This window comes from Heptranchias perlo, chromosome 16, assembly GCF_035084215.1.
Source record: "Heptranchias perlo isolate sHepPer1 chromosome 16, sHepPer1.hap1, whole genome shotgun sequence".
Classification (NCBI taxonomy): Eukaryota; Metazoa; Chordata; class Chondrichthyes; order Hexanchiformes; family Hexanchidae; genus Heptranchias; species Heptranchias perlo.
Window position 1 is genome coordinate 65,152,343 of NC_090340.1, and position 18,477 is coordinate 65,170,819.

The 18,477-nt window shown below is 47.7% G+C and overlaps 1 protein-coding gene across 7 annotated transcripts in view; it reads right to left on the reverse strand.

The window, feature by feature from the left end:
• The window catches only part of cbfa2t3 (CBFA2/RUNX1 partner transcriptional co-repressor 3), a 164,259-nt gene that overhangs the window by 82,972 nt on the left and 62,810 nt on the right, over positions 1-18,477 (reverse strand). The window contains exon 1 of one of the 7 annotated variants that reach the window (XM_067998223.1): positions 4,496-4,577. The exons of the other annotated variants lie outside the window; for them this stretch is intronic. The gene's annotated coding sequence lies outside the window, so the exon portion shown is untranslated. Of the gene's footprint in view, positions 1-4,495; positions 4,578-18,477 lie in introns of those variants that run through there. 7 annotated transcript variants of the gene reach the window in all.

Genomic DNA, 18,477 nt, shown 5'->3' on the forward strand with positions numbered 1-18,477 from the left:
ATGGGGAGTTAAACGACAGGCCAGAGTTGGAGGAACCGGGAGTGTGTTGTGGGGCTGGAGGAGGTTACTGAGATAGGGAGAGAAGGCTGAGTGAAAGAAACTGAACACATCCTCTGAGCTCCGGCCTGTTGCCCACCATCCTGCTCCCCTTTAGTTACGCAGATCTTTGCCGGTTCAGTAAAGAGCTGTGCAACTCCCGGGTGAGTAGTTAGCGGTGAGATATCCTTCAGTGGAAGGAACAAAAATCAAAAAAAAAGAAATAAATCTACATCCACAAGCTGAACCATTTATTTTAGCAACTCAATGAATCATAAGCTCTGCCACTTCCTACTGGCTCAGAGTTACTGCCAACAGATAGTTCTAGAAATAGCCGATAGTAAATAAAGTAGGGCCCGGGATGCGGCCTGGGCAAACCGATACACCTTGTGCAAGCCTGGATAGGAGGGAACGTCTGAGAGACAGGATACAGCTCCCCTGTCTAAAGCTAGCTTCCCGAGTGAGAGGAACCTCCTTATAGTGGAGATAGCAAGCTGTCAGGAAAGGAGTGGGCCGCAGGCTTGGAAACTCAGGATATCTGAGCAGCAGGAACACAGATAACAGCCCACTGCATGTGTCATGTGGTTAGGCCGAGGGAGGGAAATGGAGAAGTGCTGGTGCTGTTGCTGCTCAGACGGATATCAGTCCCTCACATAATACAGCGGGATAGACACAACGGCAGTAACAAAGGGCAGCATCTCAGCATCGGTGCCAGTGAGACGCTCACCGTGAGGCTCTTCAGAAATACCATTTCACTTCAGAAATACCATCGCTGCCATTAGGACGACAATCTCTGCAAGAAACAGTCGCATGCACCCTGGAAACAAAGAGTACATTTGCCCACCCCAACAGCGAAAATATTCTAAAAAGTAGAAAACTCTGAAACTGCAACAATTCAATTTGGAACCCATATCCTGTTAGAATCGGGGGTCCCTCTATAGTGTCGCCAGTGACGGGGGTCCTGGTCACTGGGCCGCCAGTGACGGGGGTCCTGGTCACTGGGCCGCCAGTGACGGGGGTCCTGGTCACTGGGCCGCCAGTGACGGGGGTCCTGGTCACTGGGCCGCCAGTGACGGGGGTCCTGGTCACTGGGCCGCCAGTGACGGGGGTCCTGGTCACTGGGCCGCCAGTGACGGGGGTCCTGGTCACTGGGCCGCCAGTGACGGGGGTCCTGGTCACTGGGCCGCCAGTGACGGGGGTCCTGGTCACTGGGCCGCCAGTGACGGGGGTCCTGGTCACTGGGCCGCCAGTGACGGGGGTCCTGGTCACTGGGCCGCCAGTGACGGGGGTCCTGGTCACTGGGCCGCCAGTGACGGGGGTCCTGGTCACTGGGCCGCCAGTGACGGGGGTCCTGGTCACTGGGCCGCCAGTGACGGGGGTCCTGGTCACTGGGCCGCCAGTGACGGGGGTCCTGGTCACTGGGCCGCCAGTGACGGGGGTCCTGGTCACTGGGCCGCCAGTGACGGGGGTCCTGGTCACTGGGCCGCCAGTGACGGGGGTCCTGGTCACTGGGCCGCCAGTGACGGGGGTCCTGGTCACTGGGCCGCCAGTGACGGGGGTCCTGGTCACTGGGCCGCCAGTGACGGGGGTCCTGGTCACTGGGCCGCCAGTGACAATCTACTGATTTGGCAATATAACCCGTAGGTAGGACTATCCACCACCCATCTTCCTCCCTTCATAAACTTGAGCTCTTCCAAAACTCTCCTGCCCTTACCATAACTCGCACCAAGTCCCATTCACCCATCACCCCTGTGTTCGCTGACCTACATTGGCTCCTGGTCCGGCAACGCCTCCATTTTAAAATTGTCATTCTTGTTTTCAAATCCCTCCTTGGCCTCGTCCCTCCCTACCTCTGTAACCTCCTCCAGCTCTACAACCCTCTGAGATCTCTGCACTCCTTCATTTCTTGCATCTTGCGCATCCCCGACTTTAATCACTCTACTATTGGCGGATGTGCCTTCAGCTGCCTAGGCCCTAAGCTCTGGAATTCCCTCCCGAAACCCCTCAACCTCTCTTTCCTCCTTTAAGACACTCCTTAAAACCTACATCTTTGACCAAGCTTTCCTATCCTAATATGTGGCTCAGTGTCAAATTTTGTTTGAAAACACTCCTGTGAGACGCCTTTGGACGTTTTTCTATGTTAAAGGCTCTATATAAATGCAAGTTGTTGTTGTTGACTGCTGAAATTCATTTGATGGGTGGGATTTGCACTCAGTTGACTGTTGCCCACTGACTCCAGCATTGTTCCTGGAGTTATTGGCAGGTCCCCAGCAGAGGACTGGATTGGGAGGGGGGCCGGGGGTGGGGGGAGAAGCAGGATAAATCATTGCTGCTGCAGGACCGCGGTGTCTGATACAGCTTAAAGAAGCCAGCTGCTACAGCAGCAGAAAAAAAGTGCAACCACTAAATGCCCTGGCAGAATCTGCTGCTGAGGAAGAGTTCATCGATTGCATTCTTAATTGGTCTCTGCCAACCCCAGCCATGCTGGATGCCAGTTATATGGAGCCATGTTCAGCATCTAGCATTGCTAGGGGCAATAATGACAAAAAATGGGATGTCTGACATCACTCATCATTGTCATTAAATTTGAATAGTCTTCTGGGAGCCATGTCACTTCCAGTAAAAAGTCACGGATCTGGCAGTAGGGTCCCGGCCCACCCATTGCCATCAGTAAAGGAGAAACTCCTGGTTGTAAATGTTGGGTCAGCACCATTCCCTGCCACTTCAACACCATTCACCCTGCAGCATCCATACAAGTGGTATGAAGTCATTGATGTTAGCTGTAGATCCTCCTGTGGTGGATGGCATATTCGTGTCTTCTCGAGGAGCACAATGTTTACTATTTTAGTTCCACCTCAATTTTCCCCCATTTGCATCCTTAAGGGATCTCAATTCTGCTTCGATAACCCTCTTGCTGTTATGATACTAGAAGAATTGCTTACTATAGTATTTGGCTTCTATTGCTCTGCTCATTTCTCGTTCCCTTTTTGCTTCTCTGACTGGCTTTTGTGGAGGGTCCTACATTCTTCCTAGCGCTTCCCTCACTTTTCTCTCAAGACTTTGAAGAGTTTGTTTTTCTTACTTATTTCTCTTAGTATTGTCTGTCTTATTAATCCATTTATGGTACCATTTGTTTAATCTACATTTACTAGTTCTGGTAAGTATTTATCCTGCATGCTGAGGAGAATGCCCTTCAGCTGAGGCTCAACTGATAGCATTCTCACTCTGACTCAGAAGGTTGTGGCTTCAAGGCCCATTCTAGTACTTGAGCACTTAACGTAGGCTGTTCGAACAGCTGAACCCTCTGAAAGGAATTGATAGGCAGATAGAGAGAAACTTTTTCCACTGGTGGGGGAGTATAGGACAAGGGGACATAACCTTCAAATTAGAGCCAGGCCGTTCAGGAGAAAAGTTAGGAAACACTTCTTCACGCAAAGGGTGGCAGAAGTGTGGAACTCTCTCCCACTAAAAGCAGTAGATGCTAGCTCAATTAATAATTTTAAATCAGAGATCGATAGATTTTTGCTAGCCCAGGGCATTAAGGGATATGGAGGCCAAGGCGGATGGATAGAGTTAGGATACAGATCAGCCATGATCTCAATGAATGGTGGAACAGGCTCGAGGGGCTGAATGGCCAGTCCTGTTCCTATGTTCCAATGACACTTTGTGCATGTGTACTGGGTAACATGCAGACCCAGGATAGCCCCCATCATGCACATCACCAGGCTAGCTCCTGACCCCATTTCTGAACCCACAAGCTGCTGTGCTACTCACAAGTACTAACTTTGGGACTAATTTTCTTGCATACCTGCCCTGGTTCAGGCCCTCTCCTCCTCCAAACCGAACTCCCTCTCTCACCTTCTCTCAGTTCAAATTCACAGTCACCGTTTCATACAGTCGGCCTCTGGGAGCTGAAGAGCTCTCTCGCTTGCACACCAACTTATTTTACAATTTGAAGAGTTACTTTTCAACATGTTTTCGTTGGTCTCTCACTGCTGTTTACTGGCTTAAAGCAATTTAAAATGTCTTCTATTTTAATCCATCTGTCTTTATTTCAATATCCTCTGGTTAAACTCACCCTTTATACATCCTATCTGTGTGTCTCATTTTTTGAGCAAACTGTTGTTTTGGGGATCGGGGGAGGAAATGACAAGCTATCTTGTTGGCTCTAGCAAAGACAACATGGGCCCCTAACCTGCTCTCACCTTCCACTCAGTAATTTCTGCATCTACTGCAGCCCATTGCTGTGCCAGAGCAAGGAGACTGTGGGAAGCCCCTCATTGCCCACTGTGCTAAGGCAAGGACACAACAGATAGCCCCTTCACTGCTTGGTGTAGGAGACTATACCAAGCTCCTAATCAACCCACAGTGGCAGGGGAAGGAGGTTGTGTAGAGGAACCAGCACTTGTGAAGATTGAAAAAAATAAAACACGGGTTAAATAAATTGTTGCGTACTCACCCGTTTCAATTCACATCTGCTGGGACTGCCAGAGTAATGTGGCCCCAAACTGCTAGTGCGATCCCTGTGGGGACAGGGCTGATGTCAGACAGACCTCCCCCTTGTGTCATGTGGCTGACATGAGCAGGAAGTGCGAGTTATTAATAGGAGTTTGTGTTTGCAGCTGTGAGTGTGTACACAGCTACTCCATGGACATCTGCAAGCTCACTGCTACAGACAGTGAGGGAGGTTTTGACCTCCCAACACCTGCAATGCTCAGCTCTAGCAGCAATCTTACTGACTAGTTTCTTTGACTTAAGGCTGAACCAACATTTAAAACACTGGTGTTTCTTCTTCAATGATCAATATAGGTGCCACTCTCTATCTTTATGGAAAGTGATTTCCAACAGAATGAAATTAAGGGAGAAGACAACAACCAACACAGGTGCCTGGCTGTGTGGGGTGAGGAGAGAGAGTGGACGTACCGAGACCTGGGCTGGGATACAACAGAACTACTATAACAATGATTGAAAGTGCCCTGGGCTCGTGAGTCCAAGTCTCTACTTTCCCCATCAAACACGGAGTAACCCTTACATTGCAGAATGAATCGTAACTCTGCACTGTTACACACGGAGTAACCCTTACATTGCAGAATGAATAGCAACTCTGCACTGTTACACACGGAGTAACCCTTACATTGCAGAATGAATAGTAACTCTGCACTGTTACACACGGAGTAACCCTTACATTGCAGAATGAATAGTAACTCTGCACTGTTGCACATGGAGTAACCCTTACATTGCAGAATGAATCGTAACTCTGCACTGTTACACAGGGAGTAACCCTTACATTGCAGAATGAATAGTAACTCTGCACTGTTACACAGGGAGTAACCCTTACATTGCAGAATGAATCGTAACTCTGCACTGTTGCACATGGAGTAACCCTTACATTGCAGAATGAATCGTAACTCTGCACTGTTACACAGGGAGTAACCCTTACATTGCAGAATGAATAGTAACTCTGCACTGTTACACAGGGAGTAACCCTTACATTGCAGAATGAATAGTAACTCTGCACTGTTACACAGGGAGTAACCCTTACATTGCAGAATGAATAGTAACTCTGCACTGTTACACAGGGAGTAACCCTTACATTGCAGAATGAATAGTAACTCTGCACTGTTACACATGGAGTAACCCTTACATTGCAGAATGAATCGTAACTCTGCACTGTTACACATGGAGTAACCCTTACATTGTAGAATGAATAGTAACTCTGCACTGTTACACAGGGAGTAACCCTTACATTGCAGAATGAATAGAAACTCTGCACTGTTACACAGGGAGTAACCCTTACATTGCAGAATGAATAGAAACTCTGCACTGTTACACAGGGAGTAACCCTTACATTGCAGAATGAATAGAAACTTCTGCACTATTACACTGCAGAACAAATAGTAGCTCCACAATGTTACATAGCAAGTAACCCATACCCTGCTGAAGAATCTGCACTTCTGCACTTGTCTTTTAAATTTGTTCTTGGAATGTGGGCTTCGCCAGCATGGCAGCATTTGTTGCCCATCCCTAGTTGTCCTGAGGGCATTGAGTCAATCACAGAATCGGAGACTGGAGTCACATATAGGCCTGACCCGACAGGGATGGCAGGTTTCCTTCCCTGAAGGAAATTGGTGGACCAGTTAGGCTTTTACAACAATCAGTCATGGTCATTTTCTGCTGTCTGAGCACAAATGACCAGATTTATTGAATTCAGTTTCATGACCTGTGGATTGTTAGTCCAGTCTCAATGCACTGTACCCTTATTACACAGCTTCATCTATGACAAGTGATTTGAGACAGATCCTAGACAGCTACCTTGAGGATAAAACTATAGTTAAATCATGGAAATTACAGCTCCAAAGGCAGCCATTCGGCCCACCGGGCCTGCTCAATTGCTCACTCCACATCGGAGGCGTCTACTCTAATCCCATTTTCCTCGCTTTCCCTGGACCCTTTAGTGTTTTTTCCTCTAATTCCTTTCTAACTGGGAACCTGGTCAATACTTTCCTTCTGAATTTCTGATGAACGTGCGCTGTACTGAACAGCGATCGGTCATGAAGTAACACACTGATGGCAGACTTCCAATAACACAGCTTGAACAACCCAGACATCGCCTTCAAAAAGCAGAGTCAGAAGCACTTTTATTACACATCAGTTCAAGGGGAAAACTATCAGGGCATAAAAATACATAACGAGAAGATTCTAGAAACAAACTATTAGCAAGGCCCCATAAACAGCAATGAGATAATGACGAACTAAACTGTTTTAGTGATGTTGGTTGAGGGATAAATTGGCCAGAATACCTTGAGGACTTCCCTACTCTTCTTCCAAGGGATCTTTTATATCCACCTAAGAGGGCAAACGGGTCCTTGGTGTAACGTCTCATCTGAAAGACGGCACCTCCGACAGTGCAGTGCGCCCTCAGTACTGCAGTGCAGTGTCAGCCTAGATTGTGGGATCAAATCTCTGGAGTGGGGCTTGAACCCACAACCTTCTGACTCAGAGGCGAGAGTGCTATCACTGAGCCAAAATCTTTGTGATGGAGAAGATATGGGAGCAGAAGATCAGCTCGTGTTCAATAGGAGGCCACAGTTGTGGTCAGGTTCAATCTGAGATGGTGGCCGAGGCGGGGGTGGAATCAGTGCCAAGGGTACGGAGTTTGCAGCAGGGACTGAAGACGATGGCTTCGGTCTTCCCAATGTTTAACTGGAGGAAACTGCAGCTCATCCAAGACTGGATGTCATACAAACCGTCTAACAACAGAGACAATTGAGAGAGGTGGTGTAGAGGTACAGTTGGGTGTCATCAGCGCACACATGGAAGCTGACCCCATGTGTTCCGATGATGTCGCCATGGGGCAACACTGAGATCAGGAAGAGGATAGGACTAAGATAGATTCTTCAGGGCCGGTGTGAAGCAGGAAGAGAAGCCGTTGCTGGAAATGCTCTGGATAAGACTGGATCTGGGCAATTGGATGCCAATTGGGGCCACGGGCTGCTGGTTGATACCCAAGTATTTAGCTTTTAAGACAGCTTTAAGAGCTCAGTAGTGAAACGAAACAGCCGCCATCTGATCGAGCAGACGTCACACAGTGACTAGTTACTACTTCTCGTTTTCACCTCCTGAAAGTCCCTGGTGTCTTGGGAGCTGATAAACCTCACTCTGTGAGACAGAGAAATGACAGAAAGCAGTGACTTCTGTGTTTATCAGGGAACGCAGCTGTGTCCGCACTTGGGACATCTGTGAGGCAGGAAGTGCTTTGCTACTATAATTGTGGTTTAAAAGCCTCAGTGCTCATCAATAAAGAGAGAGACTCAATACTTTTTGGTTCTGTCTCCACAGCTTGTATTCCTTCATCACTGTGACCATGCAGGCTGTTTAGTGGAGAGTCTGTTACACACTTCTATACGAGAGAAGCAGTGTCCCATTCATTTACAGACTCACTTCCCTGGTTCTAAGCTGGGACCTCTCTTTCCATCAGGAGTCTCTGTACATCAATTGTATCAGCCCGGAATTTCCTGGAAAGTTTCAGCATAACTACAGAATGGAGTTGCGCCGTTTTTTTCCCAGTGAAATTCACGCATAACTGATTTACACTAGTTTTATGGCGAAAAATCACTACATGTGAATTTCCTCGATCGTTTGCACTGCTACTGAGATATATCTGCCCAGCAGCCAGGGAGGGCAGAACCCAGCAGGACAGAGCCTGGCAGCAAGAGAGAGATCACCCATCAGACAACAAGCTCTATCTTGTACCCTGTGCATAGGTTGGGGGGGGGGGGGGGGGGGAGGTTAAAGATCTTCCCAGATGAGTGCCGGACACTGTATTCCACTCGCACACTACTCAGCCATTATGCTCTGATTATAACGCATGTAATGGACTCTCCTGCTTAGTTCACAAGTACCACTGTCCGATTAGAACAAAACTCTGCCACTGCTCCTTGTGCTGGCCTCCCTAACTAGTGTAAGGCAGGCCTTGTGCACTGGGTTCATTATCTTCAATGAACTAAATCACCAGAGGCAAACAGCCCCAGCAGGACTCTGCACTCAGCCTTCTGTTCACAAACGACGCACAGTAATCATTGCACCAAGTTCTGATCACCACACTGCACACATCATGATCCAATCAGAAATTCCAGCACAGACAGAGGTCCATCGTGTGTGGCTCACCGCTAGCTCCACTTCACAGCTATATACTCTAATCCCAATACCCTACCCTTTCCCCACATCCTTCAATATTTTTCTTCAAGTGATCATATTTTCTCAAAATGTTGTAATTGACTCACATTTGACAGCACCCGTGCTAATGTATTCCAGACCCCACTAACTGAGTGAAAACATCCCTTCCTCACCCCCTTTATGCCTATAGTACTAATTCTGAGTCTATGCCCCATCAGTTACAGATTCATCAGCCAGTCGAAATAACTTCACTATATACCTCAAGACCTTTCAATATTTTGAACTCTTCCATTAGATCCCCCTTAACTTTCTTGCTCCAGTGACTACAGCCCTAGTCTTATAAATGTCCCATAACTCATAAGAAACATAAGAATATAAGAAACAGGAGCAGGAGTATGCCACATGGCCCCTCGAGCCTGCTCCATTAAATAAGATCATGGCTGATCTTCAACCTCAACTCCACTTTCCTGCCCAATTCCCAGATCCCTTGATTCCCCTAAAGTCCAAACATCTATCGATCGCAGCCTTGAATATACTCAATGATCAGCATCCACAGCCCTCTGGGGTAGAGAATTTCAAATATTCACGACCCTCTGCATGAAAAAATTACTCCTCATCTCAGTCCTAAATGTCCGACCCCTTATCCTGAGACTATGTCCCCTAGTTCTAGACTTTCCAGCCAGGGGAAACAGTCTCTCAGGATCTACCCTGTCAAGCCCTCTCAGAATCTTATATGTTTCAATCAGATCACCTCTCATTCTTCTAAACGCCAGAGAATATAGGCCCATTCTACTCAATCTTTCCTCATAGGACAACCCTCTCATCCAGGAATCAATCTAGGGAACCTTCATTGCACCGCCTCTAAAGCAAGTATATCCTTCCTTAGGTGAGGAGAACAAAACTGCACACAGTACTCCAGGTGTAGTCTCACCAAAGCCCTGTACAGTTGCAGCAAGACTTCCTTACTCTTGTACTGAGGCAGTAGCGCGAGACCATAAGCCCATAACCATAAGAGGTAGGAGCATGAGTAGGCCATTCAGCCAGCTCCGCCAATCAATGAGATCATGGCTGATATGATTTTTACCTCAACTCCACTTTCCCGCCCTTTCCCCATATCCTTTGACTCCCTTGCTGATCAAAAATGAGTCTAATTCAGCCTTGAATGTATTCAATGACTCAGCCTCCACAGCTGTTTGGGTAAAGAATTCCAAAGATTCACGGCCCTCTGGGAGAAGAAACAGGCGACCCCTTACTCTGAGACTATGCCCCCTTGTTTTGGAATCCCCCATGAGGGGTAACATCCTCTCAGAATCTTGTATGTTTCAATAAGATCTTCTCTCATTCTTGTAAACTCCAATGAGTATAGACCCAACCTGTTCAATCTTTCCTCATAAGACAACCCTTCCATACCCGAAATCAACCTAGTGAACCTTCTCCGAACTGCCTCCAATGCAAGTATGTCCTTCCTTAAATAAGGGCACCAGAACTGTACACAGTACTCCAGGTGTGGTCTCACCAGCACCCTGTACAGTTGTAGTACGACTTCCCTGCTTTTATACTCCATCCCCCTAGAACTAAAAGCCAATATTCCGTTTGCCGTCCAGATTACCTGCTGCACCTGTATGTTGACTTTTTGTGTTTCATGTACGAGAACACCCAGATCCTCCTCAGATACCGAGAGAGCGCGGACCCGAATGGGAGGCCCAGAAACCACTCCCTATAAAAGTGGCGGCGAGGGTGGGGGCAATAGGGCTAGAGAGCAGGCCCGAGCGGAAGGCCCAGGAACCACTCCCTATAAAGGTGGCGGTGAGGGCGGTGAGGGCAGGCCCGAGCGGGAGGCCCAGGAACCACTCCCTATAAAGGTGGCGGTGAGGGCGGACCCGGGCGGTGAGGGCGGGCCCGGGCGGTGAGGGCGGGCCCGGGCGGTGAGGGCGGGCCCGGGCGGTGAGGGCGGACCCGGGCGGTGAGGACGGGCCCGGGCGGGAGGCAGTCGGTGGGATCGATAGAGAAAAAAAAATCAAGGAGTGACATCACAGGCAGCGGGTGGGTGATTGGCCGGTACGGTAGCACAGCTCTTTTTCCCTCTGAGTTCGGGAAGTGGGTAAAATTAAATTAAGAGCTCGGAGCATATAACTGCTGTTAGTTTATTAAATTTAATAACTTAAACTAGTTTATTAACTGGATTAATAAAACTATAAATAACCGATTGAATAAAATCTTTTAAAAACTATTAAAAAAAAGGTTGACGTCAGCACAAGGGGAGGAGCTGATTGGTGAGTCGCTGGTGAGTGTTTTTTTGAACCTTTAGTTTATTTCTGTTAAAGTTTAGATAATAATATAATAAATAGAGGCACGGCAGGGCACCTCAGTTGCGTCGAGTGCACATCTTGTGCCATGTGGGAACTCCAGGACCTTCCCGTGTCCTGGACAACCACATGTGCAGGAAGTGTCGTCAGCTGGAGAAGCTCAAGCTCTGGGTTTTGGAGCTTGAGCAGCCGCTGCGTCACTGCAGTGTATCCGCGAGGCCGAGAGCGATGTGGATAGCACGTTTCAGGAGGTGGTCGTCCCACAGCTTAAGAGAGTGCAAGCAGAGAGGGACTGGGTGACTGTCAGACAGACAAGAAGGACAAGGCAGGTAATGCAGGAGTCCCCCGAGTGTATCTCATTCTCTAACCGGTATTCTGGTGAGGGAGAGGCTTCCTCTGGGAAGAGCAGGCAGTGCCAAGTCCACAGCACCATGGGTGGCTCAGCTGTGCTGGGGAGGAGAAAGGACAGGAGAGCGATAGTGATAGGAGATTCAAAGGTTAGGGGAACAGGCAGGCGTCTCTGCGGCCGCAGACATGATTCCAGAATGGTATGTTGCCTCCCTGTAGATGCCAGGATCAAGGATGTCACTGAGCGACTGCAGAACATTCTGTGGGGGGAGGGTGAACAGCCAGAGGTCGTGGTCCAAATCCGTACCAACGACATAGGTAGAAAGAGGGATGAGGTCCTGCAGGTAGATTTTAGGCAGCGAGAAAAGAGATTAATAAGCAAGACCTCAAAAGATGGCAATCTCCAGATTACTCCCAGTGCCATGCGCTAGTGAGAATAGAAATATGAGGATAGAGTAGATGAATGCGTGGCTGGGGAGATGATGCTGAAGGGCAGGCTTCAGATTCCTGGGGCATCGGGATCAGTTCTGGGGGAGGTGGAACATGTACAGGCCGGACGGGTTACACCTCAGAGCTGGGACCAATGTCCTCGCAGGGAGGTTCACTAGTAATGTGGGGGAGGGTTTAAACTGATTTGGCAGGGGGTGGGCCAAAGGATGTAGCATTGGAAAGAAGAAACAAGGTGCACAAAGGATTGGGAGAAACAGATAGCACGAAAGTAAGAAATTTTTTTTCTTTATTCGTTCATGGGATGTGGACGTCGCTGGCAAGGCCGGCATTTATTGCCCATCCCTAATTGCCCTCGAGAAGGTGGTGGTGAGCCGCCTTCTTGAACCGCTGCAGTCCGTGTGGTGACGGTTCTCCCACAGTGCTGTTAGGAAGGGAATTCCAGGATTTTGACCCAGCGACGATGAAGGAACGGCGATATATTTCCAAGTTGGGATGGTGTGTGACTTGGAGGGGAACGTGCAGGTGGTGTTGTTCCCATGTGGCTGCTGCTCGTCCTTCTAGGTGGTTGCTGCAGTGCATCCTGTGGATGGTACACACTGCAGCCACTGTGCGCCGGTGGTGAAGGGAGTGAATGTTTAGGGCGGTGGATGGGATGCCAATCAAGCGGGCTGCTTTGTCATGGATGGTGTCGAGCTTCTTGAGTGTTGTTGGAGTTGCACTCATCCAGGCAAGTGGAGAGTATTCCATCACACTCCTGACTTGTGCCTTGTAGATGGTGGAAAGGCTTAGGGGAGGCAGGAGGTGAGTCACTTGCTGCAGAATACCCAGCCTCTGACCTGCTCTTGTAGCCACAGTATTTATATGGCTGGTCCAGTTAAGTTTCTGGTCAATGGTGATCCCCAGGATGTTGATGGTGGGGGATTCGGCGATGGTAATGCCATTGAATGTCAAGGGGAGGTGGTTAGACTCTCTCTTGTTGGAGATGGTCATTGCCTGGCACTTGTCTGGCGCGAATGTTACTTGCCACTTATGAGCCCAAGCCTGAATGTTGTCCAGGTCTTGCTGCATGCGGGCTCGGACTGCTTCATTATCTGAGGGGTTGCGAATGGAACTGAACACTGTGCAATCATCAGCCAACATCCCCATTTCTGACCTAATGATGGAGGGAAGGTCATTGATGAAACAGCTGAAGATGGTTGGGCCGAGGACACTGCCTTGAGGAACTCCTGCAGCACTACCATCTTCCTTTGTGCTAGGTATGACTCCAGCCACTGGAGAGTTTTCCCCCTGATTCCCATTGACTTCAATTTTACTAGGGCTCCTTGGTGCCACACTCGGTCAAATGCTGCCTTGATGTCAAGGGCAGTCACTCTCACCTCACCTCTGGAATTCAGCTCTTTTGTCCATGTTTGGACCAAGGTTGTAATGAGGTCTGGAGCCGAGTGGTCCTGGCAGAACCCAAACTGAGCATCGGTGAGCAGGTTATTGGTGAGTAAGTGCTGCTGTATAGCACTGTCGACGACACCTTCCATCACTTTGCTAATGATTGAGAGTCGACTGATGGGGGCGGTAATTGGCTGGATTGGATTTGTCCTGCTTTTTCTGGACAGGACATACCTGGGCAATTTTCCACATTGTCGGGTAGATGCCAGTGTTGTAGCTGTACTGGAACAGCTTGGCTAGAGGCGCAGCTAGTTCTGGAGCACAAGTCTTCAGCACTACAGCCGGGACATTGTTGGGGCCCATTGCCTTTCCTGTATCCAGTGCACTCAGCCGTTTCTTGATATCACTAGGAGTGAACCGAATTGGCTGAAGACTGGCTTCTGTGATGGTGGGGATATCGTAATAGTATAATAGTACAGCATTAGGTGGGATCAGACCAAGAGAGAATAAAAGAAGGTCAACGTTTGGTTTACACTGCATGTGTGTAAACGCACGAAGTGTGGTAAACAAGGTGGGTGAGCTGCAGGCGCAAATAGCCACATGGGAATCTGATGCTGTGACGGTAACGGAAACCTGGCTCAAAAAAGGGCAGGATTGGGTACTAAATATTCCTGGATACAAGATGTTCAGGAAAGATAGAGAAGGAAAGAAAGGAGGAGGGTGGCAATATTGATTAAGGAGAATATTACAGTGCTGGAGAGAGAGGATGTCCTGGAGGGGTCAAGGACTGAATCTATTTGGTTAGAGTTAAGAAACAATAGAGGTGCCATTACACTACTGGGTGTGTTCTATAAGCCACCAACCAGTGGGAAGGATACAGAGGAGCAAATTTGCAGGAAAATTACAGAGAGGTGCAAGAGCCATAGAGTAATAATAATGGGGTACTTCAACTATCCTGGTATACATGATGTGGAGATGCCGGTGATGGACTGGGGTGGACAAATGTAAGGAATCTTACAACACCAGGTTATAGTCCAACAATTTTATTTTAAAATCACAAGCTTTCGGAGATTATCCCCTTCGTCAGGTGAATGAGTGAAAGGTTCTCAAATCGCATATCTTATATTAGGCTGGGACACCATCACACCAATCAAAAGGTGTCGTTGGTGTTCAGACAGGCCAGCCACGGAGAACAGTACATCCCAGTACACTGAATATACATTGTGTCAAATTACACAGACAGAGAGAAAGAGACCCAAATGGCAGAGAGAGAGAGAGAGAAAAAGAGAGTATTAAAAACAGATAACTTTTTTTTCCCCTTGCTGGCGGGGTTACGTGTAGCATGACATGAACCCAAGATCCCGGTTGAGGCCGTTCTCATGGGTGCGGAACTTGGCTATCAATTTCTGCTCGACGATTTTGCGTTGTCGTGTGTCTCGAAGGCCGCCTTGGAGAACGCTTACCCGATCTTCCAGCCGAATATAAGATATGCGATTTGAGAACCTTTCACTCATTCACCTGACGAAGGGGATAATCTCCGAAAGCTTGTGATTTTAAAATAAAATTGTTGGGACTATAACCTGGTGTTGTAAGATTCCTTACATTTATCCTGGTATAGACTGAGATTGTAATAGTGTGAAGCGCAAAGAGGGGGAGGAATTTTTGAAGTGCGTTCAGAAGCACTTTCTTGACCAGTACGTTTCCGGCCAAACGACGAAGGAGGCATTGCTGGATCTGGTTCTGGACAATGAGGTGGGCCAAGTGGAGCAAGAGTCAGTGGGGAACATTTAGGGAATAGCGATCATAGTATCATAGCGTTTAGATTAGCTATGGAAAAGGACAAGGAGCAATCTAGAGTAAAAATTCTCAATTGGAAGAGGCCAATTTCAGTGGGTTGAGAACGGACCTGGCCCGGGTAAATTGGAATCAAAGATTGGTAGGCAAAACTGTAATTGAACAATGGGCGGCCTTTAAAGAGGAGATGGTTCGGGTACAGTCTAGGTACATTCCAATGAAGGGGAAAGGTAGGGCAAACAAAGCCAGAGCTGCCTGGATGACAAAAGAGATTGAGGGTAAGATGAAGTATAAAAAAGGGGCTTATGACATATGTCAGGTTGATATTGCAAGTGAGAACCAGGCTGAATATAGAAAGCTCAGAGGGGAAGGGAAAAAGGAAATAAGAGGGGCAAAGGGAGAGTATGAGAATAGACTGGTGGCTAACATAAAAGGGAATCCAAAAGTCTTCTATCGGCATATAAATAGTAAATGGGTAGTGAGAGGAGGGGTGGGACCGATTAGGGACCAAAAAGGAGATCTACGCATGGAGGCTGAGGGCATGGCTGAGGTACTAAATGAATATTTTGCATCTGTCTTTACCAAGGAAGAAGATGCTGCCAAAGTCACAGTAAAAGAAGAGGTAGTTGAGATACTGGATGGACTAAAAATTGATTAAGAGGAGATATTAAAAAGGCTAGCTGTAATTAAAGTAGATAAGTCACCCGCTCCAGATGGGATGCATCCTAGGTTGCTGAGGGAAGTACGGGTGGAAATTGCAGAGGTACTGGCACTAATTTTCCATCATCCGTAGATACGGGGTGGTGCCAGAGGACTGAGGAATTACAAATGTTACACCATTGTTCAAAAAAGGGCGTAAGGATAAACCCAGCAACTACAGTTTAACCTCGCTGGTGGGGAAATTTTTAGAAACGATAATCCGGGACAAAATTAATGGTCACTTCGACAAGTGTGGATTAATTAGGGAAAGCCAGCACGGTTTTGTTTAAGGAAAATCATGTTTAACTAACTTGATTGAGCTTTTTGATGAGGTCACAGAAAGAGTTGATGAGGGTAATGCAGATGATGTTGTGTATTTGGACTTCCAAAAGGTGTTTGATAAAGTGCCGCATAATAGGCTTGTCATCAAAGTTGAAGCCCGTGGAATAAAAGGGGCAGTAGCACTCGGTTCACTCGGTTAATCCCGGGGATGAGGGGGCGGACATATAAGGAGAGGTTGAGTAGATTGGGACTCTACTCATTGGAGTTCAGAAGAATGAGAGGCGATCTTATTGAAACATATAAGATTGTGAGGGGGCTTGATCGGGTGGATGCGGTAAGGATGTTCCCAAGGATGGGTGAAACTAGAGCTAGGGGGCATAATCTTAGAATAAGGGGCTGCTCTTTCAAAACTGAGATGAGGAGAAACTTCTTCACTCAGAGGGTAGTCGGTCTGTGGAATTTGCTGACCCAGGAAGCTGTGGAAGCTACATCATTAAATAAATTTAAAACAGAAATAGACAGTTTCCTAGAAGTAAAGGGAATTAGGGGTTAGGGGGAGCGGGCAGGAAATTGGACATGAATTTAGATTTGAGGTTAGGATCAGATCAGCCATGATCTTATTGAATGGCGGAGCAGGCTCGAGGGGCCGATTGGCCTACTCCTGCTCTTATTTCTTATGTTCTTAGAGCAACATGGATAAGAAATTGGCTAAGTGACAGGAAACAGAGTAGTGGTGAATGGTTGTTTTTCGGACTGGAGGAAGGTGTACAGTGGTGTTCCCCAGGGGTCAGTGCTGGGACCGCTGATTTTCTTGATATACATTAATGACTTGGACTTGGGTATACAGGGCACAATTTCAAAATTTGCAGATGACACAAAACTTGGAAGTGTAGTGAACAGTGAGGAGGATAGTGATAGACTTCAAGAGGACATAGACAAGCTGGTGGAATGGGCGGACACATGGCAGATGAAATTTAACGCAGAAAAGTGCAAAGTGATACATTTTGGTAGGAACGAGGAGAGACAATATAAACTGAAAGGTACAATTCTAAAAGGAGTACAGGAACAGAGAGATCTGGGGTTATATGTGCACAAATCATTGAAGATGGTAAGGCAGTTTGAGAAAGCGCTTAAAAAAGCATATGGGATCCTGGGCTTTATAAATAGAGGCATAGAGTACAAAAGCAAGGAGGTTATGATGAACCTTTATACAATACTGGTTCGGCCATAACTGGAGTATTGTGTCCAGCTCTGGGCACCACACTTTTGGAAGGATGTGAAGGCCTTAGAGAGGGTGCAGAAAAAATTTCCAGAATGGTTCCAGGGATGAGGGGCTTTAGTTAAGTGGACAGACTGGAGAAGCTGGGGTTGTTCTCCTTGGAACAAAGAAGGTTGAGAGGAGATTTGATAGAGGTAACCAAAATAATGAAGGGTCTAGACAGAGTAGATAGAGAGAAACTGTTCCCCATTGGCGGAAGGGTCAAGAACCAGGGGACACAGATTTAAGGTGATTGGCAAAAGAACCAAAGGCGGCATGAGGAAAAACTTTTTTACACAGCGAGTGGTTAGGATCTGGAATGCACTGCCCGAGGGAGTGGTGGAGGCAGATTCAATCGTGGCCTTCAAAAGGGAATTGGTTAAGTACTTGAAGGGAAAAAATTTGCAGGGCCACAAGGAAAGGACGGAGGAGTGTGACTCGCTGGATTGCTCTTGCAAAGCCGGCACGGACTCGACGAGCCGAATGGCCTCCTTCCGCGCTGAAATCATTCTATGAGTCTATGCTACTCCAACCCCCTTGGCTCTATCCTCTCATCCCTGGTACCATTCCGAGTAAATCTCTTTCCCATGGCTCCAATATTCTTCCTACATTGGGGAGCCCACCACTGCACAGAGTACTCCAGCAGTATCCCCACCAGTATCCGTACAGATTCACTATCACCTTCTCGGCCCCAGATCTGTGCACCAGCGCCCCGAGATCTGTGTATCAGCGCCCCGAGATCGCCGGTTAGACCCCGTCTGGAGTATTGCATTCAGTTCTGGGCACTGCACCTCAGGAAGGATGTATTGGCCTTGGAGGGGATGCAGCAAAGATTCACCAGAATGATATCGGGGCTAAAAAGGTTAAATTATGAGGACAGCTTACATGAACTAGGCTTGTATTCCCTTGAATATGGAAGATTGGGGATGATCTAATTGAGGTGTTTAAAATGATTGAAGGATTTGATAGAGAGAAACTATTTCCTCTGGTGGGGGGAGTCCAGAACAAGGGGACATAACCTTAAAATTAGAGCTGGGCTGCTCAGGGGTGATGTCAGAAAGCAATTCTTCACACAAAGGGGAGTGGAAATCTGGAACTCTCTCCCCTAAAAAGCTGTTGAGGCTGGGGGTCAATTGAAAATTTCAAGACTGAGATTGATAGATTTTTGTTAAACAAGGGTATTAAGGGTTACGGAACCAAGGCGGATGAATGGAGTTAAGATACAGATCAGCCATATTCTAATGA